Source organism: Balaenoptera physalus (genome assembly GCF_965194825.1).
Source record: "Balaenoptera physalus genome assembly, chromosome: 5".
NCBI classification, from domain to species: Eukaryota; Metazoa; Chordata; class Mammalia; order Artiodactyla; family Balaenopteridae; genus Balaenoptera; species Balaenoptera physalus.
Window position 1 is genome coordinate 113,329,725 of NC_138884.1, and position 17,402 is coordinate 113,347,126.

General features: G+C 44.1%; 1 long non-coding RNA gene across 3 annotated transcripts; it reads left to right on the plus strand.

Moving 5' to 3' along the window:
- The first annotated feature begins 4,826 nt into the window (after nucleotides 1-4,826).
- Nucleotides 4,827-16,584, plus strand: LOC309661414. Of its 3 annotated transcripts, none has more exons than XR_014264035.1 (3): nucleotides 4,827-8,364; nucleotides 8,504-8,683; nucleotides 10,120-16,584. It is a non-coding gene; the product is annotated as an uncharacterized lncRNA (long non-coding RNA). The 3 variants fall into 3 exon arrangements; XR_014264036.1 differs by having other exon boundaries at nucleotides 4,827-5,956; nucleotides 7,243-8,683; XR_014264034.1 differs by having other exon boundaries at nucleotides 4,827-8,683.
- The last annotated feature ends 818 nt before the right edge of the window (nucleotides 16,585-17,402 follow it).

Sequence of the window (17,402 nt, forward strand, 5' to 3'; positions counted from 1 at the left end):
GTCTGAAATGCCTCCCATGGAGAGATCAGTCATGCCAGAAGTGCTTGTGGGCCAGACAGGCGGAAGTGCAGAGTAGCTGCAGGAACTCTGGCTTTGAGACCAGAGGTGGGCTCAAACAGATTTAGGGGCCATCTCTACCCCCGGGCTCCTGGCCTGGCCAGACCTCCCCACTGGGCCGCCCTTCCAGCTCTGCCTTGCTGGCTGGACCAACATCCTCTCTTTTCTCCATTTCACTGACTCTCGCCCATGCATCCTTCTTATTAAGCCACCCAATCCCACCCCAGGCATCTCCAGGCTTAGCGTATACTTCCTGCCCTTGGAGTTACTACAGGTGCCAAGCGTTCTGCTGCACCGTTACTCTGTTGCCTGCACATCAAACTTCTGGCTCCCTTTCACATCGGCATCCCCAAAGTTCACATTTACATACAGCATCCCTAAGAGGAATTTGATTCAGAGCTAAAAGGCAGATGTAGTGACAATAGCCATCTCCTTGGGAAGGAGCGTTTTCACCAGGCGGTTGTTTTCCTCTATCCCGCTCTGCTCCATCTCTGCTCCAGCTCATGGAGCTGGAAAGCATGAGGACCCCATTCAAAGAATATAATTTACATGAAATAGTTTCCAAATTTATTAAGGAAGCAGACAGCAAAAGGAAACCCACAATTAAGGAGTTTTTGCACGCATTCAAAGTCTTTCCACTGACTGAAGTATCATCTTCCTGAATTAACGAGGTCTGGCAAAAGCTGTAGTGCAGAAGTGTGCTCCACTTTCAAGACTTCGGGGTTTAGCATCCGGGGTGGGGCAGGCAGCTGATATGGAACTGGCAGGGAAGAGTTATAGAGACCAATTTGTTTTGTTAGGATGTGTTGCCAGACTGAAATTGCCAGGCTGATACTGTAGGTACAGACAGAGAAGGAGCTTATGTGTTCAACTAACTATCGACCCATCAATTTCACTCACTATCCGTCATTTAGCTCACTCTCTAACCATCCACCCACTTAATACTTATATCCTACCTTGTTTTCAAAAGCATTTGAAAAAGGTAGCCAGAGATCTGGACCCAAGAACAACTAGGGGAAGAAGGGGTTGGGCAGGTAGCAGGTAAAGCCCAAGATGAACTTCGCTCGGACCAAAGGCCACTGTCCCCTGAGTAGCTTGTGACACAAGAGATCGGTGGCTTTGGAGTCAGGCACGGCTGGTTTTGAATCCTAACTCTTTCAGTTACCACCATTGACTAGCTCCTTCATCTTCTTTCTTTGTTTTTGAACATCAGAATCATACTTAACCATTGGGATGTTGGTAGATTAACTAGTACTGTTAACAATGTGCTCCTTATGTGATACCTGTCATTGAGGCGGCAACTATTTTACTCATTCTCTGAGTATTTACTGAGCACCTACTATGGGTCAGGCACTGCTTTAGCTGCAGGAACTATGATAGGGGATGGATAGCCCCGCTCTCATTGAAATTTCTTCGAGTACTTTTTTGCCTTTTGCTCATTAAAAACCCTTACACAAGGCATAAGATCAATACATAATTTTTCTAAACCTTGGAGACCAAAGCAAGTAAAAGAAAGAGTACCAAGACCCAGAATGTGAGAGACACATGCTCACATGATTTCTTTACAAAAAAGTAGCAAGAGGTTTTGCTATTTGTTGTTTGTTTTTTAGGAAACTTACAGCTGTTTATAGAACAGCAAAAGTAAATACAACCTGATGTTTCAGCTTCAGGCATAATATCCCAGACATTTCTGAAATCCACAGAGGGTAGTTTTTACTTCTCCAGAATGTCTCCCTACCCCCCAACCCCGCCTGCCTTCCTTTTACCTCCAGTGGAATAATATACACAAACTTTACCTAAGAAAATTGTATGAAAGACAGGCCAGTGCAGAAAACACATTCCTAACAAAGTCTAAAGAGTGCAGGATTCATTCACTCATTCCTTGGACAAATGTTTATTAACATGTACTGTTCAACCAATACTGTGTAAGTGTTAGGGGCAACATGGTACAAAACAAATGATGCCAGGCTTCAGGGAAGAGAGGCTGTTACACATGCACCAGGCAGAGGCAGGAAAAACACCGCACAATGAATGCTCTTAATGAAGTGGTGCACGGGGAGAGGGGGCAGGGGGGTGGGGTGGTGTTTCTCCTTGGGCGTTGGGAGAGGGGAGTACAGCTTCCGGGAGCAAACAGCCCTTACACTGGCCACTCTTCCCTTCTCTTGGGGAATCACTGATGAAAGAGAAATAAAGTCTGAGAGGTGGAGATGGTGAGGGCTTTACTACCTAGACTTAGAGAATAAGATTCTCAGGACGTCGATCTTAGCATCTATTCCCAAGCCTTCATTGGATGCTTGGATCTCTCCCGGAAAACTCCAGCAAGGGGCCATCTATTTTGTATCAAAATACTCTCATGGATGGGGAACTCAACAGGAAAGCTCTTTCTGTTTTGCTCCAATTTGTTCATTCGGCAAATATTTACAGAGCCGCAAACGTATCCCTGGCTCGGCAACAGGCACTGGGAACATCAAAGTGAATCAGACAGAATCCCTGCTCTCCAGCCGCCCCCATCCTTCCTGCTTTTTTTTTTTTTTTTTTTTTAATTTTTATTTTTGGCTGTGTTGGGTCTTCGTTGCTGTGTGCGGGCTTTCTCTAGTTGCGGCGAGCAGGGGCCTATTGTTCGTTGCGGTGCGCGGGCTTCTCATTGCGGTGGCTTTTCTTGTTGCAGAGCACGGGCTCTAGGCCCGCGGGCTTCAGTAGTTGTGGCACGTGGGCTCAGTAGTTGTGGCTCGCGGGGGTCTAGAGCGCAGGATCAGTAGCTCAGTAGCTGTGGCGCACGGGCTTAGTTGCTCCACGGCATGTGGGATCTTCCCAGACCAGGGCTCAAATCCGTGTCCCCTGCATTGGCAGGCGGATTCTTAACCACTGCGCCACCAGGGAAGCCCCCTTCCTGCTTTTTGGAGGCCACTTCTTCTGCCCTGCTTTCCCCGTTCCCTCTCCTGTCATGTAGCTTTTCCTTCGGTCACCATTTGCCCGTGTTTCTTCCCAGAATTGAGCCCTAGACTTCAGGTGTGGTCTGACTCTCATGCCTCTGTTGTCTCCCGTTCTGAAAACTGTGCTTGTATTAGAGTGGCTCAGAAGCTCATTAATGTTTTGGCAGCCAGCTCCTACTCCTGATTCACAGGAGCTGGTGGCTACCAGCACTCCCCACTCGCTCTCCCTCCCCCATCCCCCATCCCCCATCCCCATCCTCATGTTTGTCCTCTAGGCTATTAAGCCTTGCCTTCCCCATCTCCCCCCTGTGTGGGGCAATTCTGGACACCTGCCCTTGTTAAACTTAGTCTTATTACATTAGTACCCTTGTTGTAGCTTCTTGAACTTTCGAATCTTGTTCCTGTTACCCAAGAAGACCTCAAAAGCTCTGCATCTCCTGTTAGAGTGTGTGTGTATGTGTGCATATACACACTAGGGTTCAGCTCTGAGGAGCCCACCTGTGAGTTTCTGAACACTCCTTTATGAATGCAGCTCATTCATACACAGATTTTTTCATTCTGCCACATTTTTTCAACATCCCCTAATGAAACTTCAGTTCTCTGAGAACTTTTTGCCTAGGTATTACAGAGAAAATGGAAGCAAAGTAATCCATACTAAGGAGTAAATGGTTGATAGTTTACCCTCTTCTTCACTACCCAGGGTGTTTGCTTGCTAACCCAAATGCAAACCTTATTGGTGAAAAAGCAGACGGTAATGTCAGGAGCAAGTGGAGGTTTGTTTTAAATTGTATCATTCGGCTAACTGTGATGGGGAACTTTCAGTGTACCACTCAACCCTCTCCTCTGTTGGAGCTTCTAGAAAAGGAGGCTGGCTACCCCCAGGATCCAGAAATGTTCAGAGAATCCTCAGCGTGCGTTCTGTTCATCCCCACTGTCCGCCAGTAAACTGCATTGAGTTCAGAAACGCTGTGGTGACCCCAGAGCCCTAAGATTCTCATATCTTTTTCCAGCCTCAACTCACAAATTTCTCTGTTGTTATTGGATGGGGGTGGCAGACCTTGGCTCAAATCTCTGTTTCTCAAAGCAATTTCTTGCCAAGAACACACCTGGGTAAGTAAAACTCCAACTTACTGTGTTGGGGTAAGTGCAGATGGACTGGGGTCTGCTTCTCAGGAGTCTGGGTAGAATTGGAGAAGCAGAGCCTTAGCAGAGCCAGCTTTGGAAAAAATGCTTATGTGGTAATAGTACCACTTTCTCATAGGATTAGTGCAAAGATTAAATGGCATAATGGCTATAAAAGGCTTAGCACAGTGCCAGGCCTGTAGTAAGTGTTTGTAGGTATTGTATTACTTTGGAAAGCTAATACAGAACACAATCCCCAAATCCTCCTAATAGCAGTTTAAATAGGAAGGGGAGCTATTTTCCTCACATAGTAATCAATTATAAAAAATGTATCACAGGGCTTTCCTGGTGGCGCAGTGGTTGAGAATCTGCCTGCCAATGCAGGGGACACAGGTTTGAGCCCTGGTCTGGGAAGATCCCACATGCCGCGGAGCAACTAGGCCCGTGAGCCACAACTACTGAGCCTGTGCGTCTGGAGCCTGTGCTCTGCAACAAGAGAGGCCGCGATAATGAGAGGCCCACACACCGCGATGAAGAGTGGCCCCCACTTGCCGCAACTAGAGAAAGCCCTCGCACAGAAACGAAGACCCAACACAGCCATAAATAAATAAATAAATAAATAAATAAACCCAAAGTTTAAAAAAAAAAAAAAAAAGGAAAACATTGGTGTCTGGGTCCCAGCCCCAGAGATTAAAAAAAAAAAAAAAAAAAAAAAGTATCACACTAATGCAAGATGTACTAATAGGGGAAAATCAGTGGGGGCAGGTATGATGGAGGGAGTATACGGGAACTCTCTGTACTTTCTGCTCAATTTTTCTGTAAACCCAAAACAAACCCCCAATAATACCTATTTAGAAAAAAAAAAGATAATAAAGTGCTATAAGAGAGGTCTGAACAAAGTATTGTGATAGTATAGAGAAAGCAATAATTAACTTTCCCAGGGCACACTGAGAAACCTTTCCAGAGGAGGTGGATTTGGTTTGAACAGAATCTTGAAGGGTAAGTAGAAATTCACCAGGTAAAGCGAGAAGAAATGTGTGTATCAGGTGCATCACACCTGTACAAAGGTGTCTTTGTCAGGATCATTGTCTGATGTGTCCACTGATGTATGTCCCAAGTATCTAGAGTTCTGCCTGCCATAGAGGAAGAGCTCAATGAATATTTGTTGAATGAATGAGTGGTAACTTGGCAGGACCTGGCAAAATAGAATTCTATTTCCTAGCAAGGCGCAAAGATTATCAAAAGTGTGATAGGTACTTATTTTATAAACTTCCCATCCTATCCATCCTTAATGGCTAAAAGGATATCCAATGTTTCCAGTTGCTCTGGGGCTGGGGAAAGGGCATCCTCTTGATGTTGATGTTAGTGCTCTGCAGGTAATTCAGTGCCAAAGGAGGGATTGGATTGTCAGGGACAGAAACTTGCTTACAGTATACATTTATAAACGAGCAAAAGCAAATCTGGAAATGTCGCATTTCAAGACTGTTTCTCAGCCTTGAGCAAACGGCCTGTGGACTGGATCATACTTAAGTGGCACTGGCCGCCTTGGCCAAATGAGAAACCTGTCTCCAGGAAGGCGTCTGAAGCAAAGGCTGAGCCCAAGCCAGAGAGAGAAGTCCCACCCCTGTGGGCGTGGCCCAGTCCCCAGAGGCAGACAGAAATCCCAGATACAAAGCACTAAAGCGACCTGTACCCAGAGCAAAGAGGAAACGATTTGGAATCCAGCCTCTGTCCTCAGGGGCTTACGTCTCCAGGCTTCAGGCAGAGCCTGTGTTCTTTCTTCCTGATCTTTCACCTCTTGAAATCTCCAGTTCCAAGACTTGAGTGAACAACTTCATAACTTGGTCAGTGTTGTATTTTTTGTTTATCTTCCCGGGTACTAACTAAGTACTAACTGTGGCCACACACCGTGCTAGGGACTTACAGAGCGCTCCACACTGACCAACCACATTGTGCCAGGACTTTTCTAGGCCTTGGGGGTAGAAGGAAAAACAAAAGAGTCCCTGCCTACAGGGAGCTTATGTGCTAGTGAGGAAATGAGCCATAGACAGGGAAACCCAAGTTAAAATGTCAAGTAGTGAAAAGTACTGTGAAAAAAGATAACCAGGTAAAGGGACACAGATGACTGACCTGAATGAGGAGCTATTTTCACAGGTCTCTCGGATGGGGCACCTGTGAGCAGAGACCTTGGATACAGTGAGGAGAGGGCTTTGTGGAAATCTGGAGAGCCACACTCCAAGCAAAGGGAACAGCTAGTGCAAAGGCCCAGAGGCAGGAGAGTACTTGGCACACTGTAGAAACATCCAGGAAGCCAGTGTGGCTGAAACACAGTGAGGCATGAGGACATGGGTAAAGGTTGTGTAGGACTTACAGACCAGGGTCAGGACTTTGTTTATTCCAAAGGTGATATGGAAGCAATAAATGGTCTGAGCAGTGAAGTGATACGACCTGATATATTACACACACACATGGTCACACACACACATACACATGTATATATACATGCACACACAAAAATTCTCAAGTTTACAGAAAAGTTGAAAGTATAGTACAAAGAATTTTTTTTCCTCAACCATCTGAAAGTTGTCAGTATGATGCCTGGTCACCCCTGAATACTTCAGTGTGTATTTCCAGAGACCAACCACCAGATTCATGAAGTTCATATCATGCATTTCTGCATCTAGTCCTCAGACCACACTCAAGTTTCACCCTTTGTCCCAATAATGTCCTTTATGGCAAAAGGATCCCATTTAGAGTCACACCTTGCCTTTAGATGTCAAGCGCCTTTTCGTCTCTTTCAGTCTGGATTGTTCTTCAGTCTTCCCTTGATCTTCATGACCTTTACTGTTTTGAAGATTACAGGCCAGGCATTTTATAGAACATACCTCATCTGGGTTTGTTGTTGCCCTAAGGAGCTGGTTGTTTACTGGGTGGGGCAGACACGTAAGTGAGAAGAACAATAGAGTGTCTTCTGGACCAGGACGTGGCACCCCACTGTGAGCTACTGTAGCCAATGCTGTCAGTGCTCTTCCCAGAGACCCCCTACACCTTGAGCCCCCAGACAACTCAGATGCCCTTTACTGGCTCTGCCTGCCCATCCCCCAAGCTTCTGTGTGCTCTGCTTTTAAAGACTGACACCTGCAGCCTTCTTCAAGGAGCTACCCTGGGATGCTAGAAGTGTCTTCTGCACTGGCAGCGATGGCCAACAAACAGTTCCTGTAAGTGTGTCTCTCCGAGCCCTGCCTCCCCCCAGCCCCCAGTAGCCAAAGACTGACAGGTAGGAGAGTCCATGTTCCTTGCTTTGCAGGCAGTATAAATTGGGAGGTGTAATTTGTTTATTTATTTAACTAATTTTTTACGAGCTTCGTTTATTTATTTTAGATGTCACATATAAGTGAGACCACAGAGTATTTGTCTGTCTCTGTCTGACTTATTTCACTCAGCATAATGCTCCGGCGGTCCATCCATGTTGTCACAAATGCCATATTTCATTCTTTTTATGGCTGAATAATGTTCCATTGTTATGCATGTACTATATCTTCTTTATCCATACATTCATTAATGGACATTTAGGTTGTCTTGGCTACTGTGAATTGTGCTGCAATGAACATGGGAGTGCATATATCTTTTCGAATTAGTGTTTTCATTTTCTTCAGATAAATACCCAGGAATGGAATTGCTGGATTGTATTATAATCCTATTTTTAATATTTTGAGAAATCTCCCTACTGTTTTCCACAGTGGCTGCACCAATTTACGTCTCCACCAATAATGCATAGGTGCTCCCTTTTCCTGCATCCTCACCAACACTTGTGACTGCTTGTCTTTTTGATAGTAACCGTTCTGACAGGTGTGAGGTGACATCTTATTGTGGTTTTGATTTGCGTGTCCCTAATGATTAGTGATGTGGAGCATCTTTTCATGTACCTGTTGCCCATCTGTCTATCTTCTTCGGAAAAGTGTCTATTCAGAACATCTACCCATTTTTTAATTGGATTGCTTGATTTTTTGCTATTGAGTTGTATGAGTTCTTTGTATATTTTGGATATCAATCCATTATCAGATATGATTTGCAAACATTTCTCCCATTTAACTTTTTGTTGTGCAAATGCTTTTTAGTTTGATGTAGTCCCAATTGTTTACTTTTGCTTTTGTCGCTTTTGGTGTCAGATTCAAAAAAAATCATCACCAAAACCGATGTCAAGGAGTTTATGGAGGTGGAATTAACCCTCAGGAGCTCCCTGTAAGATTAAGTAAGACTGGGACTTTGCCTAACCTGGCATCCTTGCTTGCCCTCTTTCCCTGCCCTGTTCTGCTTCCCCCACTCCCCTACTGCTTTTTCCTAGGAGCACTTCCTTAATAAATCCCTTGACCACTAATTCTCACCTCAAGGTCAGCATCTGGGAAACCTGGTCCAGGATTCACCTACCCAATACTTATCCTCCCTCCTGCCTCTCTCACAGGGGGAGATATGTGGTCCAGTCAGGATTCCAAGCAGCCACGCTCTCGTTCCAGAGCTCCTGCGCTAAACCAAGAAAACTCCGAAGGCAAGGGAAAAGACTTCTCATGAGGGTGAGCTGAGCAGGGCCTCGGGGGTGGGGGTGGGAGTTCATTAAGTAGAAAATGGAGAGAAGAGCCTTCCAAGGACAAGGAACAGCACGTGGGTTGATGGAAAAGACCAAGGAGCCGGGAGAAGGTGGGAAAAGATTGAAGTAGGTGAAGTGTGTTTGAGTGCTGGCTTGGTCTCCCCGCCCCCACACGTCTCCGTTTGCGAGTGACCACCTCCCCAGGCCCCCAACACACACAAGAACACACACACACCAGCTGTCCTGAAACTGTGCGCATCCCTGCCCATCCAGCGAGGCCCAGTGCGCTAATTTACTCCCAGCGTGTAATTCTTCTGGGCAGCCTCAAGGATTTCTGGGCAGCCTCAAGGATTCCTTTGGTCTCAGAAATGGCCAAAGGGTGTGTGTGTGGAGGGGGGGCTGTTTTATTTACAAAAAGAAAATCTTGAAGATAATTACGCACTCTACTTGACTCTGAAATGGACAAAAAGCGTTTCATTATTGGCCCCCTTGGGGTAAGGCGTCCTCCCACCTCCCACCGAAGGAGCTGATGTTCACTGCGAGCCCCGACACCCGCGCCCCCTCGGTGTCCCGGGCGCGGCGGGGCAGGGATGGCCACCGCGCCCCGTCGGACAGTCTGGCCCTGTAGCTCTACGGGCGCGGCCCCGCGGGGATCGTCTTCGGAGCTGGACGGTTGCGCACACTTTGAAGTGCGGCCGGGCCTAATGAAGGGCTTGCTGGGCCGCGGGATCAAGTGTCAGCGCCGCCGCGAGACGCAGCTGGGCGGACAAAAGGCGCTCGGCTGCCTCGCGGCGCGGAGCGGGACAAAGGCGGAGACGAGCACGCGGCAGGGGCCAGCGGGTGGCCGCGCCTGCCCCGCGCGCCCCCGCCCGGCTCCCCGCCGCCCGTTCGCCGTCCCCGAGTTCCCCCAAGCGCCTCCCGGGGGCGGGAGCTGCAGCGCCGGCCGCTCCAAACGCAGCCAGGACTCGTCTCTACCCAGACCTGGCCCGAACCAAATTTTGGTGACAGTGTGACCTTCGGTTTCTCTTATGGCGTGTGAAATTCCCACTGACTGAAGTGCTTTCTTTGCACCGTAAAGACTTAAAGCGCCTACCTTCCAGGCACTCTTCTAAATCCTTTAGCGTTTATTAACCCATTTCCGCCTCCCCCAAACTCCTCGAAATGGGAGAATGGTTAGCTCCGTTCTACAGTTAAAGGAAACGAGGCACGAAGGAACTGCGCCACCAGTCTGCAGAACTAGAAGTGGTGCTGCCAGACTGGCTGGCCTCAGAGTCCCCAACAGATCGTATTTTCATATTTGGTATTTTGCTCATCTGCCTTTTTTGGTGTGTGCATTAATTTTGCTTTTAAAAAATATACTGCATTAAAATGTTATCTTGGATACCCAGTTTTTTTGGCGCCCATTTAAATTTTGCCTCGCAGACAAGTGAGGGAAGTACTACCCAGCTGGTATCCACTCCCCTCTACTGCCTGGCATGGATTCTCACAGCAAGCTCCCGCAGTTGGGGTTACTGACTCCCCTGGATATTTCAGAAGGGGAAAAACCGAAGCTCAGAGTTGGTAAGTGACTTGCCCAAGGATTTCTGGCAGGCTAGTATGCCACCAGCCCTGAGCTAGTTAGCATGCCAAGTTATGGTGACTTGCAGGCCCTTAGGTACCTCTGTTTTGGAGGTCCCAGTTGTCATCATAGCAAACTCTTAAAAAGAGCAACATCCCACACATTACATAGAACTTTATGATAAAATTTTTGAAAGGATTTTTTAATGATTTTAATTTTGCTTTACTTGGTTACAAGACCCTAATTTATGATGGCTGCAATTTCTTAGGATTGACTGGGCGAACTGGGAAGTTCTTGCAAAGTGAGAAAATCTAAATCGTTTTCACATGTAATGAAACTTTTAGGAATAATTAATTTATCAACTTAATGATGTTGACACGGTGCTACCTTCTGTAGACCTTTAATTAAACATTTATTCGTTTTGACTTTGCAGCTTGCTTTTATCGTGGTGGAGCCAAAAATTACTTATCCAGGTCTCCAACATTGCTGTCGGAAAGCTCTCCTCACACCTTGTGAGTTGCAGGCTCTTCCGTAGGGTACCCACCCCCTAGAATGGCCCCGCCCGCGCCAGTCCCGCCCCCGCACTCTGGGGGACGCTTGCCATCCTTCCAGTGTTGCGACTTCTAAGTAGGCAGGATCTCCTCTGGCTAACCAACTGCTAAGCAATGAGTTTACCCAGGGCAAGAACTAACTGTAACCAAGTGTCAACAACCCTCCTACCGCCGATAGAGGGAGGACGCTTGTCAATACTGATTGAATTGTGACTTTATCATGGAAGTGGGGGGAAGGATGTGAGATAGAAAGTGTTCCAGAAAAGGGGCGGAGAGTCCTGGTGCTGCCACCAATGCTCAGTGTCCCCAGGGGTGCCTCTGCCCCTCGCTGGGTCTCAGTTTCCCCTTCTGGGAAATGAAGATGGACCAGGAGATTTCTAATACGATGCCTCTTTCAGTGCTACCATTCTTCAACTGACATGGTTCGTGGAGGAGGCAGTTTGGTTTCACCCAAATGAGCATTATGGGAAGGGAAGACGCCAAGGTTGGCTTTGGCAAGTGGGGTCAAATAAATGTTTCCAGCAGTGGTGGCTTGTGATTCTCTGCATTTTTTCTGGGTGCAATCTCCCCGCTGCCTCCCACTTTTCTTTGTATCCTTAGCAGATACCGAATGACCTTCCTGTGTCTGTGACCACCAGGCTGTAAGCATGTGTGCATCTTTACCGAGGGCCCGGCACCAGGCCTGATGCATTCAGGTGCTTAATCATGGTTGTCAGGGAAGAGCACCTTTTCCAGATGAGGAAACCAAGGTACAAAGAGAGGAAGTGGTCTACCTCGAAAACAATCCAGCTCCTGTGATGTTTCTGCACAACCTTCCCTGGAAGAGGAGGATTTTATATGTTTGCAAACTGGTGGACTTTGTTACCTGTACCCAAAGCACAAGCTGAGTGAGCTCACCGAGGGGCATTGTTTTCCTACCGGGACAGCTTTCAGGAGAGAAGACAGAGAACTTTCCTCCTTACTTAGGAAGCTCAGCCCCATTCCTCCTCTAACCATCTTAACCAGAGGCTTCTGGCTAAAGGCAGCTGTCTGGGAGCCCCGGAGCCCGGGTTCCGGCGCTGACTCTGGCTCTGGTGCAAACATGCTTTGGGATTCAGAGCAGTCCCTCACCCTCTCTACACCTTTGTTTCCTTGGCAGTAAACCAGTAGGCTGGACTAGAGCCGTGCTGCTCAAGTACATCATCTGAGGATGTTGTTAAAATGCAGTCTGATTCCGGCGGTCTGGGGTGGGGCTTTTCTAACAAACTTCCTGGTGATGATGCCATTGCTCCTGCCAGTCTTTGGACCAGCTTTGAGTGGCAAGGACCTAGAGGGCTTCTGGGGTCACTTCTGGCTCTGACTTTGAGCCCTGGCATCAGGCACGTGGAGACTGACAAACAGTTGCCCGGATTTGGGCCAGCGAGGGCAGTAAAAAATGTGAAATGATGCCAAGGGTCCTTTCAACCAACAGTTACAAAAATCATCATTGTCATTATCATCATCATCATCATCAACAACAACAAACATTTGTGCAGTGCATTTCGCTGTCCAGAGCAGCTGTCACATCCTTGAACCCAGTTGACCTCTGCATGCACCCTGGTGGGAGAGGAGGACATGGCCGGGGACTCTATTCAGACCTAGCCAGAGGATCTGGGCAAGAGCACAATAGCCCCCTAAACTATTGTTTCCCCTCGGCCCTTTGATTTTCTTAGCATTTTTTTGGTGTCTGCTCTCTGACCCCTTCTTCCTTTGTCTCCTAATGCACCTCTTCCCGGTTCCTAATTCTCCCCTCCCCCAACATACTCATACACAATGTCAGAGGGAGAAAATCAGTGCATCCACCCCCAGATTTCCCACTTTTGATCCTCTCTCCCCTCTGAGCAAATAGACCCCAGACTCAGGGATTGGAATCTTGGCTCATTTCAGGGCAACCTGGGGCAAATCACTTCACCTCCTTAATGTCCCTCTTCTTATTTGTAACAATGGTAATTTTCCTTAAAGTGGCATTTGTTGACACTATGCTCAGTGACTCCATCCTTACCATAACCCTAGGGAGTAGGAACTATGAGTATCTCCATTTAGTGGATGGGGAAACTGAGGATTTAGGGAGTTTACCGGCCCAAAGTCACCAGCTGGTCAGTGATGGAGTCAGGACATCAAACCATGGCTGACTGACATCAAAGATCACTGTAGATTCACATTCAGTTGTACGAAATCATACTGAGAGAGCTAGTGCAACCTCTGTGCAGTCTTCCGTAGTGAAAATGTCTTGCAAAGCTATCCTATGATATCAATCAATATATTGATATTGATGGAATCCACCAAACTTAGATTTCCTCAGTTTTACATGTACTTATGTGTGTGTGTCTATATACACACACATATATATTTAGTTCTGTGCAATTTTAGCGTATTTGTAGGTCCATGCATTTACCACTACAGTCAAGACACAGAACAACCCCGTCACCACAAGGACCCTTCGTGGTGCCCATATATAACCATACCTCCTTCTCTTCCCTAACTCTGAATCCCTAACCCTGCAACCACTAAATCTGTTCTCCAGATCTATAATTTTGTGATTTCAAGAATGTTTTATAAATGGAAGCATACATTTATATGATTTTAGGGTTGACTTTTTTTCACCCAGCATCATTCCCTTGAGACCCGCCCAAGTTGTTTCATGGACTAATGGTTCATTCCTCCTCCCTGCTGAGTGGTGTTCCATGGTATGGAACCATTCACCTGCTGAAGGACGTTTGAGTTTCCAGTTTCTGTCTGTTGTGAATAAAGCTGCAATGAACGTTTGTGTACAGATGTTGGTGTGAACACAAGTTTTCTTTTTTCTGGGATGAATGCCTGAGACTGCAAGGTCTTTACTTTTTACCCCAATTTTTGTAGCCCTCCAGGTTGAATGCAAAGATAATAACACCAACCAAAAAAAAAAACGAAACAATTAGTGAGATTTTACTACATATTTGGCACTACTGTAAAAAATTTGCGTGAATCAACTTATGAGTCCTCAAAACAACCTTAGACTTAGGTACTAGTATGATCCCTATTTTACAGATGAGGAAACTGAGGTGCAGAGAGGCTAAATAGTCTAAGGACACACAGGTTGTAAGTGGACATTCAGGTTGCTTCCCTGTCCTGGCTATTGTAAATAGTGCTGCAGTGAACATTGGGGTGCTTGTATCTTTTCAAATTATGGTTTTCTCCATATATATGCCCAGGAGTGGGATTGCTGGACCATATGGTAGCTCTATTTGTAGTTTTTAAAGGAAGCTCCATACTGTTCTCCATAGTGGTTGTACCAATTTACATTCCCACCAACAGCGTAGGAGGGTTCCTTTTTCTCTGCACCCTCTGCAGCATTTATATACTGGCCATTTGGATGACTTCTTAAATACCTATTCAAGTCTTTTCCCAATTTAAAAGAAATGGAGCTATCTGTCTTTTCCTTAATGATTTATAAGGGCTCTTTATATATTTTGAAGATGGATATTTTGTGGGTATATATAAAAAATATGTTTTACCATTCTGTGGTTAGCCTTGTACTCTTATAATGGTGTCTTTTGATTAATAGAAGTTTTTGATGATGTTTAATTTATCAATCTCTTCCTGTATGGTTAGTGTTTTCTGTGTACTATTGATAAATTATTACCTATCCCAAGTTCATAAAAATCCTTTTCTTTTTATGTTCTAAAAGCTTTATGTTTTGGTTTTCCTGTTTTGGTCTATGATCCATCTGGAATGAAATTTTGCATATGATGTGAGGTAGGGGTCAAAGTTCATTTTTTTTCCTATGGCTTTTCAGTTGATCAGTACCATTATTGAAAGACTTTTTTATTTTTGCCAGCTGCATTATACTGGCCCCGATATATGTGGGTCGATTTCTGGACTCTGTTCTGTTTATTTCTTTATCGTCACATACTTACCAAAATGTTTTAATTACAGTAACAAAAAGACTTGCTATCTGGTAGTGTAAATCACCCAATTTTGTACTTACTTTTCAAGATTATCTTCACTGTTATCGGTTGATTGCAGTTCCATATGAGTTTTAGAACTTGTCAGTTTCCACAACAATCCTGTCAGAAGTTTATCAATATTATTATTATTTTTTTAAAAAATTAATTAATTTATTTTTGGCCGTGTTGGGTCTTTGCTGCTGCGTGCAGACTTTCTCCAGTGGCGTCGAACAGGGGCTACTCTTCGTTGTGGTGCGCAGGCTTCTCATTGCGGTGGCTTCTCTTGTTGCGGAGCACAGGCTCTAGGCACGCGGGCTTCAGTAGTTGTGGCTTGTGGGCTGTAGAGTGCAGGCTCAGTAGTTGTGGTGCACGGGCTTAGCTGTTCCACGGCATGTGCGATCTTCCCGGACCAGGGATCGAACCCGTGTCCCCTGCATTGGCAGGCGGATTCTTAACCACTGTGCCACCAGGGAAGTCCCTATCAGTATTATTAATCTTAAAAAAATTGCCTTTGGGCTTTGTTGATTTCTTCTGCTAGTTTATTTTTTATTTCACTGGTTTCTACTCCTATCTTTATTGTTTTCTTTCTTTTACTTTCTTTGGGTTTAGTTTTCTGTTCCTTTTCCAGGTTTTGAGACTGAAAACTTAGATCAGAGGTCAATGAAATATTTACCAGATAGTAAATCTTTTAGGCTTTACAGGCTCTACAATCTCTGTTACAATTATTCAATTCTTGTGTTATAGTACAAAGCAGCCATGGTTAATATAGTAACAAATTGCAGTGGCTCTGTGCCAATAAAACTTTATTTATAAAACCAGATGGTGGGTTAGATTTGGCTGATGGACTGTAGTTTGCTAACTCCTGGTTTACATAAGTGATTGTTTTTTCTTTTTAATATGTATATTTAAGTTTATATTTTCCTATAAACTCTGTGTTCATTGCAGTTCATTGCATCCTACAAGTTTTTAATGTCATTTTTAAATTATCATTCAGCTAAAAATATTTTAAAATTTCCTTTTTTTGTCCCATGAATTATTTAGAAAGCTATATCTTTTTTTTTTTTTTTTAAATTAGGTCCTATCTTACACCACTCACAAAAATTAACTCGAAGTGGATTAAAGACTTAAACATAACACCTGATACCAGGAGCACTCCTAAACACTCCTGGTTTGGTACTACCTGATTCAAATCGATTTTTGCTCCAATAACCTCTTAAAATGTTTACTATGTCTCAGTTTATCTATTAACAGTTCTGGTATCACAAGAGGGAACCAAAGGAGGCCCCAGATGATCTCCCAGGAGCAATGATTAGTAACCAAGCATAGTTTTAGAAAGCTATATCTTAATTTCTAAACATTTAGCTGATTTCTTAGTTATGTTGTTATTGATTTCTAGCTTATTTCATCATGGTCAAAGAATATATCTGCACCATGATAGTCCTTTCAAATTCGTTGAGACTTGCTTTATTGCACAGCATGTGGTTTATTTCTGTAATCATTCCTTGTGCTCTTGAAAAGAATATGTACCCGGAAGTTGTTGGTTACAGTGCTCTATATATTTTTGTTGGCTCAAGTTCATTAATTATGTTGTTCAGGTCTTTTATATCTACTGAATTTTTGCCTGTTTTTTCTTTCAGTAACTGAAAGAGGTATGTTAAATTTTCCACTGTGAGTATGTATTTGATTATTTCTCTTTTTTTTCTCAGTTTATGTTTTATTATCTTGAGGCTATGTTATTAACTGCATACAGATATAAAATTTTTATATTGTTTTGTTAAATTGGCTCTTTAATATTATGAAATATCTCTAGTAATAAATCTTGCTTTAAAGAGTATATTATCTTTTTAACTATATGCTGTTAAAGACATGTAGCTATCTCTATGTCTATATGTTACTATGGTTAATAGCAATAACTATACTGTTAACATAATCAGCTTTTTCTATCCTTCTAATTTTAACTTTTCAGACTCCTTATATTTAAGGTACCTTTTTCTTATAGTCACAATACAATTGAGTTGTGCTTTTTTAGATATCTGACAATTTTTGCATTAATATAAAAATTTTTAAGTTTATTCCATTTTCTCTGCTCTGCTAACTTGTTAGTTATACATTCTGTTATTATTCCTGTTACCCTAGAGAATAAAACACCCACCCTTGACCTATTGCATCTACTTTTGGATGTTACCATTTCCTAGATAATACTTTTGTATTTGTATTTCCTACATAAGGCAAGGGCCTGACAATACTTTCAGCTTATTTATCCTTTCTGCCTTTTGTGCTATACTGTCATGTATTTAGTTCTACATATATATTAGTTCCCCAAATACATTGTTATTTTTTGTTTTAAGTAGTCAGTATTTACTTATATTTACCAATATATTTACCATTCCCATTGCTCCTCATTTCTTTCTACCTTATTTGTGCTTCTATTTCAGATTATTTTCCTTTAATATATTCTTTTAGTGCTGCTTTTCTGACAGTGAACTTTCTAAGTTTTGATTTGTCTAAAATATCTTTATTTTACCTCCATTTAAAAAGTGATATTTTCACTGGGTATGGAACTCTACTTGGCTGCTCAGAAGATGCCATTCCATTGGCTGTCTTCCATCATTTCTGTTGAGAAGTCTATTGTCAGTCTTATTGTTGCTCTTT